The following is an 18,308-nucleotide window of genomic DNA, read 5'->3' on the forward strand; positions in this document are numbered from 1 at the left end:
CACACACGGGAGACGGGGAGAGGCTTGTATGTCATTATTCCAGAGAAAATATCACAGGTATCCTAGAGCTCAGCCTTGGGAAAGAAACACAGTATTTACTTTGAGGGCTGAAGAACCAATTTAGTAAGGAAAATGCTTGACATGCAAGTGCTAGGACCTGAGTTCGAAACCTTGTATCACCATGAAAAGCTAGCTGTGCTGGCACATCCTGGTCAACTTCCAGCTTCTGTACATACACCTACCACACACACACATACACACACACACACACACACACACACACACACACACGGGAGACGGGGAGATGCTTGTATGTCATTATTCCAGAGAAAATATCACAGGTAACAGTAGTCCCTTCAGTCCCATGGGACCCCACTGAAGTACCTTTAGAAAATATTTGACACTTTCGTCTGAAATTGTTTTGGTTTTGAACAAGATGATACCTGGTCATCGGGACATTTTCGAAATTCCACAAATAATGAAGGCATGCTTGATCAGCTGGCATGAACTGCTGAGAAGGGGGGTGTTGGAGAGGAACAGTGATTATTAATTTTCTAGATCCACATCAGTAGAGGGATGCTCACTGCACGCTGTGGGTTTGGTTTCACATCCACACAAAGGTAATCACAGTTCCAAAGGCCAGATCCACTCTCAGTGGCTTTGTGATCCTGTGCCATCAATCTGTGTATCCCCCTGGGCCGTCGGATGGATCCGAATCCAAACCTCAAGATTATTAAATACCAAATATTTCTGTACAACGGCCCATTGCAAATTCAGGCTTGCAGTCACAGTACGTGAAGAATCTTTTCTCTTTCCGGCTGCTTTTGGCAGAGGAGATGTGGATACCCACACGCCTTGTGTACTATGATATGTGCTTCTTTGGAACGAAAGAGACAGAAAATACTGTAAAAGTTATAAATAAGCTTCAAGCTTGCCATGTCTGAATTAGTGCACATGGATGGCCTAAATCCTTGGTTACCATTCCTTGGCAGGATTGATACCATTTTATTACAGTAAGCTACTTAGAGTAAATCACCATCCATGTTGTTCAAAATCTTTATCTGTTAAAGGCTAGAATCAAGCACAAAGGTTTAACACCCATTTTAACTATTTTTTCCCCTCTTTCCTCCTCTATTCCCTCTTTAATCATGGATAGCAACTCCAGGCTTACAAGCATTTAGAAGAATTTTGAAGAGGAAAAAAAAAGAGTGTAACACTTCAGGAAGGATGAGCAGCACTATTTCCTCCTAGGCGATATTCTACTGACTGTCATTTCAGGTCCTTAAAACCATGTGCTGAACCTTACAGTACTGAAGAGCTATCTCCTGACAACCAGGGTGTGGGGGAGCAGCTTGGTTTGTACAGGGCTTACCTTGAAAGCAGGAAGTTTTACCTTGAAAGCACCTTTCACCTATAGAATTATGTGCAGAAGCTAGGTGTATAGAGTGAATTTTTGATCCATCCCAGCATTTTGGAGGTGGAGAGTACTAGGGGGCTAGCCTAGTCTAGTTTGTGAGTTTCAAGCCAGAGAGGGACCCTGAAAAGGAAGGTGAGTTAAAGGCTGGGAGGTCACCAGAACTCACTGCTTGTGGAATGTTTAAACCAGTTAGTTACTTAGCATTTTTTGAGAATAAAGTGTTGCCTCAGGTTAGCCTGTTTGGGTTACTTGGAAGCGGTCTGTCCTCCTTTGAGTCCCTGCAAGCATTCCGAGGCTGGCTTACAGGTTTTCTGGTCTATGGAGCAGTCCTGAGCAGTTTCACCTGTTTCTCTGGGCTGGCCGGTAATCCTTAGTCACAGAGAACAGACACCAAAAGTGGGCCAGGCTGGTCTTTTTGTGCACAGAACTGGCAGTTGGAAGCTGAGGTTGGGCAGCTCAGCTCTGTCTTGGAGAAACTGATTGTGTTGCGTTCCACCTTAGCTAGGCTGGTGAAATGGCTTGAAATGAGCAGGCGCAACCATCGAAGCCATAGCACCGATTTTATGTCAAGCATTTCTCACATCGGAAGGCAGGGTGCAGTTATTTAAATGATCAGACAAGAGTTAAAATCAAAGTGAGGGGTGCAAGAAAGTTCATTGTTAACTTCACCTTGCAAACAGTCTCCCTCTGCTGCGATCGTGAGCACACTTGAATTTCTGTTTAAATTTGGAAGGCCAGGAAGAGACTCCAAGCATTTTAACCCACCGTGTGGCTTCCCTTTTCAACTCAGGGCGCACTTGAGTTTCAAGCGGGTACACAGTGAGCCTCCAGGCTGCCAAGCTATTTTTAGGGCACTGATGGAACTCTCCAAATGTATTGGATGACCGCTCTTGATGACAGTGTTATCCCAGTCATGTTGCTGTGGTCTAGGCAAAGGGCAAAGTGGTGGAAATAGCCTTGAATCCTGGGATAGGAGGCATGGGGCCTGATTCAGACAGTTATTAACCGGCTCCCAGGACGGGGTTGGTTTTCTCGATTGGAAAGCACGAGCAGAGGGGTAGGAGCACAGCTCAGTGACAGAGCACTTGCGTGCCCTAAAGCAAGGCGCAGGTTTCCTCTCTAACAAAAAGAAAGGTTTATTTGAGAGACAGGGATGAGCAGAATGTACCATTCTTAGAATGGAGGCTGCTGCTCCTTCCTTCCCTCCTCCCATTTAAAGATGTCTATTAGTTACCTGAGATTTAGGAGACAGCCCAAAGCTAGTACTTAAATGCTATTTATTTCCTTTCTAATGTAAACTATTCAAGGTCATCCCGCCAAAGCTATGTTTTCTCTGGTAACAATGGAAAGGCATATCTGTGCTAGAAAATTGCTGATTGATAGCAAGATACACACAGAAGAAAATCAAATGCACCCACAATTCTTCTTCTTAAAATAACTATTGACATTTCAGAGCAATCGATTCTGGGCCTCTTCCTGCATACAAATAACACACAGGACAGTGTGCAAACACTGGTTCATTGCACTCTACACTCTGGGCTGCCATCAGCTTTAGGGGGAAAAAAAAAACCCTTATATAGTGAAATGTTTTTCCTTTTCATGAGATGGTTTCTGTAATTCATTTTAAGAGGCATTTTATCATATCAGTGCTTCAAGATTTATTTATGCGTTTTATTTTGTTGGGCATTTATGTTATCTTATTGAGTTTTTACAAAGGGCTATAAAAATCAGTATCCTTATAAATAACCTTTTATGTTCATCTTTGGTTGCTACTTAAGGCCAGCTCCATAAGGGTCTTTGTCTTGTTCACTGTTAAAATCCAATGCCAACTATTTCTTAGATGAAGGCATTCTTACAAGGTTCTGTATTACATTGAAAGGTATAACCATATTTAGAGCTTTAAACACATAATGTCAAGTTGTCTTTAATACAATGCAATCATATTTAATTTCTTCCTTTCTTCCTCTTTTCCTTCCTTCCTTTTTCCTTCTTTCCTGCCTTCCTTCTTTTCTACACTTGATCTTAGCCAAAAGGCAGAGAAGCCATTTCTTCCTTCTTTTCTTCTCTTCCTTCCTCCTTTCCTGTCTTCTTCCTTTCATCCCTTCCTTTCTTACTAGACCAGGTCCTTATGTATCCAGGCTGCCCTCAAATGCACTATGTAGCAAATGACCTGGAACTTCTGATCCCAAGATTTAAAAGTGCAGAAGCATCTCAGTGCTTCAGGCATGACATTAGCATGAGGTCATACTGTAACCAAATCTTGTCTCCTCTCAGCCTGTCTTTGCTCTTCTCTGATTGGCTTGTTCTTAAACTAATTCCCCCTCAAGGTAGGATGGGGCTTTTGGCAGCACCAAGGCATAAGCTATAAACTATTTTGTTTGGATGTAACAGAGTGTGAAGGCTGAGGACAGGCAGGTCAGACCCAAATATTCTAAATCTGACCTTCATCCTTTGGGTTGTATACCCTGATGGTTCAAATTCAGTCTTGAACTGCTCTTAAAGGCCAACGTCACATGTTAACTGACAGATTGGAGACTGAGCTCTGCTGAGGCTTCTCTCATGACACAAGTCCTTGAACCTCCACAAGTACAGTGACATCTGATGGCTCAGTCCCAGAACTGAAGGTGCCATAACCCACTAGACCCATAAGGGTGAGACTCTGAGGTGTTGGATGCACAGAAATGGTAGAGCGAATGCTTTGGAAACAACCAAATAGTGCGTTGGAAATTTGCATTGAAGTTTAAAAATTTACGTATTTTCTCCAGTTTAAAAAAAGTCCTCTTTTCACTTGATTTTTTTTCACCTTCATGTATTTCTGGACCATTTTTTTTCTTTTGAAAACTGTGAATTTTAAAAAATGAGACAAAAATTTGGAGCTGAGCAAGGATCTGTTGAAATCTGTGAATGAGCGGTCAACTGGGTAGAGTCCAGTCCACTGAGGGTCCCCACTTGAGGTTGGTGTCTAAAATGTCATGAACTTGGTGGTGCTGATAGATCTGGCTTACAGTTAGGAGTTATGGCTGCATGGTCCTTTAGTGTCACCTGATCAGACTCTCTGCCTTGGTTAAGGCAAATGATATATCAAGAGCTGTGTTTCTAGAGATGTATCATTACCTGCTGCATCTACCACCCCACCATCCTGTATCCCCAGGAATCTATGCCGAGCTGCATTTAGGAGGATTCTCAATAACATGTCAGACAACATTTTTCCCCTCTGCTGCCTCTAATAACACACGATCTCTCAAGTGACAGCACTTGGGCTCTCAAGCAGGATTTGATGCGGTCCTCTTTCCTGATTTTGGTCTTACTGAAATCTTGTAGTCTTTCATCTTGCCTGTTGCATGGGCAGGAGAAGTGTTCCTTGGCAGAGAATAATTGTCTCTGTAACCCAAAAGGCTCCAGCAGGCATTGTGGGTTTTTTTTTCTTAGTGTTAGAAGGTGGCAGATAAAAACGTGTTATTTCCCCCTTGATTTTAGAAAGGATGTTGCCAATTCCTTGACTGTTATGAGGTTTATCTCTCCTTATCTTTATCTCCTTTAGAGCTATGCATTTGCCCAGAGCTGCACCACCACCGCTGCTGCTCCTCCTCCTCCCTCCTCCTTCCCCTCCCCCTTCTCCTTCTCCCTCCTCCTTCTTTTGGCCTGACACTATGAAGATCTGTTAGGTGTATGTTAAACTTACAGTCTGTGTCCCTGAGGGCACAGACACAATGTAGAGAGTTCTTTTCTAGAAGGTTCCAAGACTGCCTGAAATCTCAGGAGCACACATTTTACTCCTTGTGGTCATAGCAACGCTCTGTTCTTCTGGACTCCCACAACTGCCAGCCATTAGGGTCTGCTTCCAGCACGTCTTTAGCCCACATCTGCAAACTTTCCCAGATCCCTCCCACAAGCCATTTCCAAAGTCCCTGAGCCACATCGCAGCAACATCTCCATCTCTGTTATCAATTTCATGTGTCACTCAGAACATTTGTCGTTGTGACAAAGACTGAGAGAAATCGTTTGAGACATTTATTAGGGCTCCTGTTTCTCATCTGCAGTTGGACCCACGGCTTTGAGCCTGAGCTGAAGCAATCCCCATATCTCAGCGTATCATCATGGATCTATCAAAAGAACTAACTCATCAATAAGGTCATGTCCCCTACGATGCAGTCACATTTCCAGGGCCCACCAGCTGGGAACCGGCTGTCTAACACACAAGCTTGTGGTGGACTCTTCATGTTCAGACCACTGCCAATGTTTAACCATCTCATCATGTGTACTTGGCTGTTACTCTCTCTGATGTTTTCTTGCCCTCTTCTCATTTCTTTCCCCTTGTGAAAAATCCAATTCTATGGGTACTATTTGAGCAGTGTTCTGACTATACCAGGGATTATGTTCATTTTTATTCTTGAATGTTCTTGTATCTGATTTTCAGGTTAGCATTTTTCTATTGACCTATCTTAAGGTTAACCAGATCTTTCTTTTGATACCTCTAGATTTCCATTAAACCAAAGTGGTGATTCCAAAACTTCACTTATATTTTCTGCAATAGAATCTTCATATTTTTAAACGTCCATTTCTTTGCTTAGACTACCTCTGTCCACTCATCAAGACCATATTCTAAAATATGTTAAATATATCTCTATATATTAATGCATACATGTACACATATGTATATATGCATAGCCTTTGCCTGCTAAATCAATACCTAGATCATCTCAGAAACTAGTTCTTATCAACTGCTTTAGCTGACCAGAGACTACAGTTCTCAACTTCCTAGCATTTTTAAGAGTTTTTTAATTATTGAAGAAGGCCTTTGGCAGTTGGTATTGCATTTTTAAAATTGCTGCTGTGCTTTGTGAGTATTACATTTTGAGTTAAACAGTTAATAGGCTGTTCCCTTAGGTATATAGGAGTTTCGTTTTAGATTTCCTTAAGGTTGGACTTCCTAAGTATCCCCCCTCCCAACAGGTTCTAGAAACTTCTCATAAATCAATGTACAAATACTTTGTCCCCTGAAGATTTTTATCTGGACATGATTTTTATTCCTTTTGGGATAAATCCAAAGCAGACTTTAGTCTGGAATGTAGCTCTTAATACCAACATGTAATTTTGGGGTATCTCTGTCAGTTCCTGGTATGTTAATGAGGTATTAGGGTGTAGGTGAGACTGAAATTTCAATGACCCTCAACACCTGTTTTTCCTCTTGTAAGTTTTTTCCTAAGACAGTGACTGTTAAGCTTTAAAATGTATGACCCTGTATAGATACAGCCTGTAAGTTACAATATAGGGGAATCTGCATATATCTGGCCCACCTTTTTTGTCTTTTTGGGTTCCTTTTCCTTGCCTTGATAGGAACCCATCATTTATTGGGTTTTGTTGTTGCTGTTGTTTTAATAACAAAACCAAATAGGTTTATGGATGTAACTCGGTTGGTAGGACACTTTTCTAATATGAACAAAGCCAAAGTCTTGAGTTCAATCCCAGCACCCCCTAAACTGGCTGTGGTGATTTACTCCTGCAATCTCAGCACCCAGGAGGTTGAAGGTGGGGACATTCAAGGTCAGCATTAGCTGCATAGCAAGTTTGAGGCCAGCCTGGGCTACATAAGATCCTGACTCACAACATCACTACCAACAACAAAACTACACCCTTGGCCCATGGAGCTTAGAAGTTGACGTGTCTACTCACAAATGCGCTTGCACAGAGCTCCAGAATATTCTGTCTAGTATTGGAGGGGTTTAGGAAGAAATGGCTACAATGACATTGATTAATCTTTCACTGGAAAAGCTCAAGTTCAAAAGGTTTATTAAGAACATTTGCAGCTGTATTTTGATATGATAGAGATTTACAGTCTGGGCTGGTAAGTTCTGGGGGACCTTGACAGAATATAGAGCCATCTGGGAAGAGAGAGCCTCAGTTGAGAAAATGCCTCTATCAGATTGGCCCGTAGGCAAATCTATGGGGGGGCATGTTCTTGGTTAATGATTAAGGACATAGGTGAGTCCAGCCCACAGTTGGGGTAGTACTCCTGAGCAGATAGTTCAGGGTGAAGGGTTAATGACCTAAAACAAAGAGCCTCAGGTGAGCTGAGAAACTCCCAACTCAGTGTATGGCTGAGAGCACCTTCCTGACAAAAACGTCAACCTGGTAACAAGAACATCTCCCACAGTTAGGATCTGGGAAACCCTTGACATGAAAGTCAACATGTCATAAGACCTTCTGTTGATAATTACTGCTGAGTCTGTAAGGAAGAGATCTGCTGATTGACTTTTTCACCCCAAGTGTTCCCTTTTCTGCCCTATAAAACACTCAAGCCCATTGCCTCCCAGCCTAGCCTCCATTCCCATGTAGAGAACTCTGCTCTCCATGTTCTAAGAAAGCACAATGCTGGTTTTCCCTTTGATGTTCACACCCTTTGATGATCTAGCATTGGGTTCGATGAGAAGCCACGCTGAGCAAACCAAGAGGAGCAAGCCAGAAGGCAGCGTTCCTCCATGGTCTCTGCCTTAGCTCCTGTGGCCTCCAGGTTCCCGCATTGAGTTTCTGGCCTGACTTGCCTTTGCCAGGGACTGTAAATGCTAAGATACGATAGTTTTGTTCCCCCACAAGTTGCTTTTGGTCCTGGTGTTTATCACATTAAGGCCTGATCTATCATAACTAGTTTATCTGTATCGTGCAATCTGAGAGGTCCCAGGCATGCCTCTGAACACTTTCATACAAGTGTATGCACACAAGACACTCAGCATCACGCACATCTCCAAGATTTCCAGGGCTAACCTGTAACTCTTTGTTATGCTGCCCTCTGTCCCAAACATATCTGCTTGCTATAGCTATAGATTAGTTTGATTTCTAGATTTAATATAGAAGGCCATGCCTCTCTTCTTTTTAATTACCTAATTCTTTTCTCTACAAATGTTACATTAGCAGTTTGTAACATTTTGATTTTTTGAGTCCAATTCTCTTCTGTTGTTCATAGTACAATTTGTTTCTCCATTACCACCCAAAATCTTTGATTTACTTCTAATTTTCTCATAAAAAAAAGTCTGAAAACAGACAGTACGGCTCATGCCTACAGTTTCTATAGTTGAGAGTCTGGGGCAGGAGGTTTGGCGTTAGTTCAAGGTCAGCCTAGGTTACAGAGTGAATTCCAGACCAGCTGAGCTACTGAGTGAGACACAGTCTCCAGTTTCCAAAACAAAACAAAACAAAACAAAACAACCCCACACCAAGTCTGCTATTAATTTTTATGCACAAAAGTGTGTTGATGTGCTTTTGTTAATTTTTGGTAAATGTGCCAACTGACTATGTAATAGGAGATTGTATAGTTAATGCTTTAAGAAAGAGTTGAGCTTGGGAATAAGTTTTGATGAGTTATATTTATTTTCATCTTTAAATCTTGTCAAAATTCCATTTGTCTTATGAGACCAGCATGTTTATTTATTTGCCATCACTTGGAATTTAGCTTTCTGTTTTCGGGGTTTTTTTATATTTTTTTTTCTTTTTTAACTTCAACAGTGGGAACAAATGTTTTGATTTTTAACCTTTTTATCATTTCAAAATTATAGTCCCCCCATTCCCACTTTGTCCACAAATGTTTTATTTCACTAAATAGTTCATGTGGCATGACAATTATATTTACCCTACATTTACCATGTAATACTCTAGATGAACTAATCCAGGATTGCTTTCCCCAAACTTCTATAAGTTAATAATACAAATTTTCTTTGTCTATTTATCTATGTTACTAAAAACAAGTTCTTACAATTTCCACTAGGAATTCAGGTGTCTGTTTCTTTTTACTTCTGTAACCTTTTCTTTATGAGTTTTAGGCTTGTTTGTTTTGAGACAGGGTCTTACTACATAGCTTTGTCTATCCCAGAATTCATTGTGTAGACCAGACTGGCTCATACTCATAGAGATCCTCCTGTCTCTACTTATCAAATGCTATGATTAAAAATGTGTGGCAGCATGCCTGGCTAAAATTGTAATTTTTAAAAAATCATTTATTTGTTTGTTTGTTTGCTTAAGAATACTCAAGTTTTTAAAAAATATTTAAATATTTATTTTTATTTCATGTGCATTGGTGTTTTGCCTACATGTCTTTGTGAGGGTGTTGGATCCCCTAGAACTGAAATTCCACACAGTTTTGAACTGCCATGTGGGTTCTAGGAATAGAACTTGAGTCCTCTCAGAGAGCAGCCAGTGCTCTTAACCACTGAGCCAGCTCTTCAGGCCCTGAAACTGCATTCTTAAGGGTATCAGATGTATGATTTTTTTCCTTTCAGTTTGATCTCTTATTGTTTTGAGACATCTATATCTCATGTAAAGTTGTTTGGGCTTTAAGACACATCTTACGTAACATTAACTGAGCCAGCTTTAAGTTAGCTGCACCATTTTTTTCTACTCTCATTTTAAACTGCATTGTCTTCAGAGATACTGTAACCTTTTATAAATCTGCTTATTTTTTTATACCCAACTTGAAATTTGTTGGTGTGCATTTTAGAGTGTCTAACTTGTCTAAATTGATTATTGGTATGGATAGATTGATGTCTACCAGCTATTTTTCTGTTTGTTACACCTGACTCCTGTATTTTATCTTCCTTTTCTGCAGTCACCCCCCCCTCTAGTAGTTTCCATTTCCTTAAAATTATATCTATTCTACTTGCTGTTTTAGCAATAACAAATTGGATTCTCAAAGTATTCTGAACTACTTTTAATTGGCAGAAGCCTTGGACTTCTCTGCTTTTTTACCACTTTATTGCACACATCTTGTATTTTTAAGTGTATCTCACACCACACAAAGCTTTATTAATATTGCTTTAAATTCTGGATAGATTTTTTTTTTTTGGCTTATCTATACATTTACCCTTCAGGGCTCCCCTTGCTCTTCGCTTTTCTGTGTATTAACTATTTTTACTGTATCTTGAACAATGTCGTTAAACATTTTGTTTAAAACAGTTAGTCTCCCTTTGGTTTATGTGCTTAGACTATTTTATCAGGAGTCTTTCTATTGTTTCCTTTATTTAAATATCTTCCCTGGTCCAGACGTGGATTTTAGGTAACAGGTTCCAGCCACCTTTTCTTCCCCTTCTCTTTCTTTCCCTCCATGTTCCTCTCTTTCTGGTGCTGGGGATCAAGCCCAGGGCCTCGCCCATGATAGAAGAGTGTCTACGGCTGGGCTCCATCCCCAGATTTTTCTTTTCTTTTGGCAGCACAGAAATTATGTGGCTGGCTTCCGCAGTCTGTGCCACAGTCAACGGATCCTCTCTCAGCTCTTCCATGAAATTAAGGTATGTTCAAAACAAAGGTGTTAAAACAGAACAGTTTTGAAACTGTCTTTAGGGTCCTATCTTGGTTAGGATTTCTATTGCTGTGATGAGACACCATAACCTCGGCAACTCTTATAAAGGAGAACATTTAATTGGGGCCTGGCTTACAGTTTCAGAGGCTTAGTCTATTATTGTCGTGGAGGGAAACACAGTGGCATGCAGGCAGGCACGGGCTGGAGATGGAGCTGAGAGTTCTGTATCTTGATCTGCAGGGGTGCAGCTTGAGCATAGGAGACCTCAAAGACCTCAAAGTGATGCACTTCCTCCAACAAGGTCACACCTCCTAATAGTGACACTCTCTATGGGCCAAGCATTCAAACCCACAAGTCTGTGGGGGCCATTCCTATTCAAACCACAGGCTCCGTCTTTATATCCTTTGTTGTTAGTGGCTTAACCCTGCAGGACACAGTGTGGATTCAGTTATGTTCCTCATGTGTGGGTCTGGTTGGGATTCAGGAATTTGAATCTTTTACCACATTAAAAAAAGAATATCAATATTGTTTTCTTTCTTTTTTTTTTTCTGAGTGTTATATCTTTAAATATTTTCAACAGTTTATTCTCTCTTTTCCATTGAGAAGAAACATTCTTTCTATCAAGTAGTATCTAGGGCTGCATCCTTCAGCCATGATGTCGGCCTCTCCAGTTCACCATTCACGTTACTTCTTTTCTTATCCTGTGCTGTCATTTGGCTCTTTCTAACATCCCATCTTTGTGCTCACTAAGCCTGTCTTCTGCTCTGTTCCAATAGACTTGCCCAGTGCCTTCTAAATTTAGATATAGTGTCTTCTGGGTTTAGAATGTTCACTTAATACCCCTAAATATTGTTTATTTTTATTTTTATTAATTATTTTAATTATTTACATTTCAAATATTGTCCCTTCCTGGTCCCCCCTCCACGAGCCCTTCACCCAATCCCCCTCACCTTCCTTTCTAAGAGGGTGCTTCCCTACCCGCCCACCCAGTCCCACCTCACCCTTCTAGCATCTCTCTTCTCTGGGGCATCAAGCCTCCACAGGGCCAAGTGCATCTCCTTCCACTGAGTCCAAACAAGGCAGTCCTCTGCTCCAATATGTGGTGGGAGCCACAGACCAGCCCATGTATACTTTTTGGTTGGTGGTTTAGTTTCTGGGAGGTTTGAGGGGTCTGGTTACTGGATACTTGTTCTTCCTATGGGGTTGCAATCCCCTTCAGATCCCTTAGTCCTTTCCCTAATTCTTCCATAGGGGTTCCTGGGTTCAGTCCAGTGGTTAGCTGTATCTGCATCTGTCTCAATCAGGTGTTGGTAGAACCTCTCAGAGGACAGCCATGTCAGACTTCTGTCTGCAAATACAATATGGTATCAGGAATAGTGTCAGCAGAGTTTGTTGAAAATGTTTCTTTTATCCACTGGATGGTTTTAGCTCGTTTGTCAAAGATCAAGTGTCCATAGGTGTGTGGGTTTATTTCCAGGCCTTCAATTCTATTCCATTGATTGGCCTGACTGTCTCTATATGAATACCATGTGGTTTTTTTTTTTTTTTATCACTATTGCTCTGTATTGAACTACAGCTTGAGTTCAGGGATGGCAATTCCCTCCAAAGCTCTTTTGTTGTTGAGCATTGCTTATCGTTATTCTATATGAAATGGAGAATTGCTCTTTACATGTCTGTGAAGAATTGAACTGGACTTTTGATGGGGATGTAACTATGCGAGTCCTACCAATCCATGAACACAGGAGATCTTCTGAGGTCTTACTCAATATTTTTCTTCAAGGACTTGAAGTTCTTGTCATACAGCTTTTTCACTTGCTTAGTTAGAGTCACGCCAAGATATTTTATATTATTTGTAACTATTGTGATGGGTGTTGTTTCCCTAATTTCTTTCTCTGCCCATTTATCTTTTGTACAGAAAAAGGCACTGGTTTGTTTGAGTTAATTTTATATCCAATCCCTTTGCTGAAGCCGAAGTTGTTTATCAGCTGAAGGGGTTGTCTGGTAGAATTTTTGGGTCACGTCATCCTCAATTAGTGATACCTAGACTTCTTCCTTTCCACTTTGTATCCCTTTGACCTCCTTTTTGTCCTCTAATTGCTCTAGCTGGAACTTTAAGTATTATGTTGAATAAATAGGGAGAGAAAGGGTAGCCTTGACTTGTCCCTGATTCTAGTGGGATTGCCTCAAGTTTCTCCCCATTAAATTTGATTTTGGCTGTTGGTTTGATGAATATTGCCTTTATTATGTTTAGGTGTGTGAATTTCTGATCTCTCTCCAAGACTCTTAACATGAAAGGGTGTTGTATTTTGTTAAAGGCTTTTCCAGCACCTAATGAGATGATTCTGTGATTTTGTTTCCCTTTGAGTTTGTTTATATGGTGGATTACGTTGGTGGATTTCTGTATATTGAATTATCCCTGCATCCTTGGAATGAAGCCTACTTGATCATGGTAAATGATTGTTTTGATGTGTCCTTGGATTCAGTTTATGAGGATTTTATTGAGTATTTTTGTATCAATATTTGTAAGTGAAATTAGTCTAAAGTTCTCTTTCTTTGTTGGGTCTTTGTGTAGTTTAGGTATCAGATTAACTGTGGCCTAATAGAATGAATTAGGTAGTATTCCTTCTGTTTCTATTTTGTGGAATAGTTTGAAGAGTATTGGTATTAGGTTTCTTTGAAGGTCTGGTAGAATTGTGGCCCTGGGCATTTTTGGTTAGAAAACTTTTAATGCTGCTCCTATTTTCCTTAGGAGGGTTATGGGACTTTTTAAATATTTCACCTGATATTGATCTTGATTTGGTATGAGATATCTGTCTAGAAAATCATCCATTTCATCTATATTGTCCTGTTTTGTTGAGTATAGGCTTTTGTAGTAAGATCTGATGATATTTTTTAATTTCTTCAGTTTCTATTGTCATCTCTCCCTTTTCATTGCTGATTTAAGAACCAGCTCTTAGTTTTGTTGATTCTTTGTATCATTCTCTTTGTTTCTAATTGGTTGATTTCAGCCTGGAATTTGATTATTTCCTGCAGTCTACTCTTTTGGATGTATTTGCTTCTTTTTGTTCTAGAGCTTTCAGGTGTGCTGTTAAGTTGCTAGTGTAGGCTCTCTTCAATTTCTTTATGAAGGTACTCAGTGCTATGAATTTTCCTCTTAGTATTGCTTTCATTGTGTCCCATAAGTTTATACCGTGCCTTCATTTTTGTTAAATATAGAGTCTTTAATTTATTTCTTCCCTGACCAAGTTATCATTGAGTAGAGAGTTATTCAGTTTCCATAGGCTTTCTGTTGTTTTTGTTGTGATTGAAGTCAAACCTTAGTTGGTGGTGATCTGATAGAATGCATGGGGTTATTTCAATCTTCTTGTATCTATTGAGGCTTGTTTTGTGTCCCATAACGTGGCCAATTTCGGAGAAGGTACCATGAGAAGAATAAGGTGTATTCTTTAGTTTTAGGTAAAATGTCCTGTAGATATCTGTTAAATCCATTTGATTCATAACTTCTGTTGGTTTCACTGTGTCTCTATTTAGATTCTGTTTCCATGATCTGCATGATCTTTCCGTTGGTGAAAGTGGGGTGTTGAAGTCTCCCACTATTTTTGTATGAGAATCATTGTGTGTTTTGATCTTTAGTAACGTTTCTTTCACAAATGTGGGTGCCCTTGCATTTGGGGCATAGATGTTTAGAATTGAGAGTTCATCTCGACAATTTTTCCTTTGATGAGTATAAAGTATCCTTCCACATCTCTTTTGAAAATTTTTGGTCGAAAGTCTATTTTATTGGATATTAGAATGACTACTCCAGCCTGTTTCTAGGGACCATTTGCTTGTAAAAAATTTTTTCTAGCCTTTTAGTCTGAGGTAGGATCTGTCTTTGTCACTGACGTATGTTTCCTGTATGCAACAAAATTCTGGGTCCTGTTTATGTAACCAGTCTGTTAGCCTATGTCTTTTTATTGGGAAATTGAGTTCATTGATACTGAGAAATATTAAAGACCAATGATTGTTGCTTCCTGTTATTTTTGTTGTTAGTGGTGATATTATATTTGTGGTTCTCCTCTTTTGGGTTTGTTGTGAGATGATTAATTTCTTGGGGTTTGTGGGTGTAGTTTTCCTCCTTGAATTGGAGTTTTCCTTCTATTATCCTCTGTAGGGCTAGATTAGTGGAAAGATATTGTTTAAATTTGATTTTGCATGGAATTTCTTGGTTTCTCCATCTATGGTGATTGAGAGTTTTGCTGGGTATAGTAGCCTGGGCTGGCATTTGTGTTCTCTTAGGATCTTTATGGCATCTGTCCAAGATCTTCTGGCTTTTAGAGTCTTTGTTGAGAAGTCTGGTGCGATTCTGATAGTACTTCCTTTATATGTTTCTTGGCTTTTTCCCCTTACCGCTTTTAATATTCTTTCTTTGCTCGGTGCATTTAGTGTTTTGATTATCATGTGATGGGAGGAATTTCTTGTCTGGTCCAATCTATTTGGTGTTCTATAGGCTTCTTGTATGTTTATGACCATCTCTTTCTTTAGGTTATGGAATTTTTTTTCTGATTTTGTTGAAGATGTTTCCTGGCCCTTTGCATTGGGAATCTTCACTCTCTTCTATTCCTGTTATTCCTAGGTTTGGTCTTTTCATTGTGTTCTGAATTTTCTGGATGTTTTGAGTTAGGAGCCTTTTTCGCTTTGTATTTTCTTTGACTGTGTGTCAATATCTTCCATGGTATCTTCTGTGCCTGAGATTCTCTTTTCTGTTTCTTGTATTCTGTTGGTGATGCTTGCATCTGTAACTCCTGATCTCTTTCCTAGGTTTTCCATTTCCAGGGTTGCCTCCCTTTATGATTTCTTTATTGTTTCTGTTTCCATTTTTAGATCCTGGGTAGTTTTGTTCATAAGTTCCTTCATCTGTTTGATTGTATTTTCTTGTATTTCTTTAAGGGAAGTATGTTTTTCCTCTTTAAGGTTTCTACCTATTTGCCTGTATTTCTTTAAGGGAATTATTTATATCTCCTTAAAGACCTCTATCATCTTCATGAAATGGGACTTTAGATCACAATCTTGTTTTTCAGGTGTGTTAGGCTATCCAGGGCTTGCTGTGGTGGGAAAACTGGATATTGATGGTGCCAAATTACATTGGCTTCTGTTATGTTCTTACACTTGCCTCTCAATTGCCTCTGGATATCTCTGGTGTTAACTGGACAAGTTGTCTCTGTCTAGAGCTTGTCCGTCCTAGGAAGCAGGTTGAACCCTGTGACCTGGGGCAGGGGTGGGGCATAGGGAGTGGTCTCACCTGTGTACCTGGTTACAGCAGACCTCCTGGAAGACAAGCTGTCTCTGGCAAGTGGGAGAAGGGCAGAAGCACCCAATCTGTCCCGGATAAAATTGCAGACCAGAAGGGAGACTCCTAAAATTTATTATTCTCTCCTAATGTGATCCTTATTTTATTGATCTTGGCTACATTGTCATGGACTCTTTTTATAATAATATTATATCACAATTATCCTGAGGTTCTTGTATGATGAACCCTATATGTGGATCTTTTCTGTGTGTGCTTTTATTATTGTTCTTCAGTCTTCACTTTTTCCTATGTGTAGAAGCCCTCACTGAGCACAATTAGGCACTAACAAAATTCTTTATTATGGCATTTTACCCTAAGGTCTGTTGAATTTATATTGGTAGGGTAAATGTTTTCACCCTTGTCCGTCTTCTGAGAAAGTGATTTGTTTTTTATGCTTAGTGCACAGGAAAAACTTTTAGGAATCAAAAATCAACTCAGTTGTTGTTAATTGTTTTCAGAATCTCTCAGCATTATACAAAATCTTAAATCTTTGCTTATCAGTAAGTCTCCCAAAACTGCTCCTGCATGTGTGAGTGTGTTAACAAATTTGTAAGCAGGCCTAATTTACCTTTAAGTTTTAAGAATGGCTTGTAGATATTTCTGGGCTGGGTGTCTGGATTCTCCTGCGTCTGGGCCTCAGCTGCTAAGTTTCAACCTTCCTCACAGCCTACTGATCACTGAGTAAATCTGTCTGTCTGTCTCTCTCTTTCTCTCTGTCTCTGTCTGCGTATACACACACACACACACACACACACACACACACACAGAGAGAGAGAGAGAGAGAGAGAGAGAGGAGAGATCATTACATAACCAGGTCTCAAAGAATGTTATGTAGCAATTATTGTTCTTGTTTAGTTAGATTTTATTTTATTTTATTTTATTTTATTTTATTTTATTTTATTTTATTTTATTTTATTTTATTTTTTAGTCAGATTTTCAACAAACTCACATTCTAAAAATTCAGGCAACTAAGTAAGTTGAGATCAACATTAATGGACAAAACTTTAAGAGAAGTCTTTGAAATACCCACTGGCTTGAAACGGAAATCTTTGTGGCCTTGGAATTGTTTCCTGTCTTCTTCATGAATGTGTAGATATGATCTTTGCAAAAGGTTCTGAGGCTCCGAGCACTTGAGGGTCCTTCTTGTTAGAATAAATACAAGTGTTTCCTAGATATACAATGTGAGTTGGTAAAGAAAATAGGACCTCCATAGGACTCTGTTCACCCTCTTTAGCCACTCCATGGCTGAGACAGAGCACAAAGACAAAGGTAGATACGTTTCTAGGTGTGTATCTATATAATGCCTTGCTTCTAGCCCTGCAATGTTTTTGCTGCTGCCTGAATAGTTTTTCTTTCCTTCCTCAACAACATTCTTGTGTAATCACAGATGGAGACATACTCCAGAAATCTGGAACCCGGAGGGAGAAATTGAAGAGGCAGAATAGTTACCAGCTGATGGAATGCAGACGTGTCAAATAAAGAAAGCGGGCAGTCTCTCTGTGTGCTTAGAGCACTCCAATTCAGCAGGCTCTGCCAAGGACACAAATGCCAATAAATTAGCTAAAAAGCACATTCGAAGATTCCAAACACACCAAGAATCTCTGCTGTATTCTTGCTTGTTTTCTGACTAGGTCTTGTCCTAATACAGAGATTAAACTTTCGGGACTAAGTTTGAACTCACCTACATAGTTAAAATAACATAATAAAGGTTTATACACACACATATGAAACATAAAGGATAACATCTGTTTCTTTGGATTCATAAAGCCCAATTCATGTAGTTTTTCCCACAGAACCACAGGGAGACAATCTGGACATTTGGTAAAATGCTCTATTTTGGTTTGTCTTCTCTGTTTCTATCTGTTCCTCACTACATCAAAGGCCTGGCCTTGTTTGTTGAACTTTGGCTTGCAGTTTGAGAGGATGTAGTCCTATATGGGGGTGGGCAAGGCACGGCAGAAGGAACTTAACGTGACTAATCATATCGCCGTGATAATAAAGTAGAAGCCAAAGGCAAGTGGGACTTGGCTGCAAAATCCTAAGCCTCGCCCACAGTGACCCACCTCCTCTAGCTAGATCCTGCTTCCTGATGATGCTCTAACCCCCTAAGTCAGTACCATTGGGGGCCAAGAATGCAGACCAGTGAGGCTGTGATGGACATGTCACATGCAAATCACAACACAGGGGTATAAAAGAGATTTATATTAGGTAACTAACATCCATTGGGGTGTTTTTGTAATTTAAGCACAATTTTACACTCTCTCTCTCTCTCTCTC

This window comes from Apodemus sylvaticus, chromosome 14 (assembly GCF_947179515.1).
Source record: "Apodemus sylvaticus chromosome 14, mApoSyl1.1, whole genome shotgun sequence".
Taxonomy (NCBI): domain Eukaryota; kingdom Metazoa; phylum Chordata; class Mammalia; order Rodentia; family Muridae; genus Apodemus; species Apodemus sylvaticus.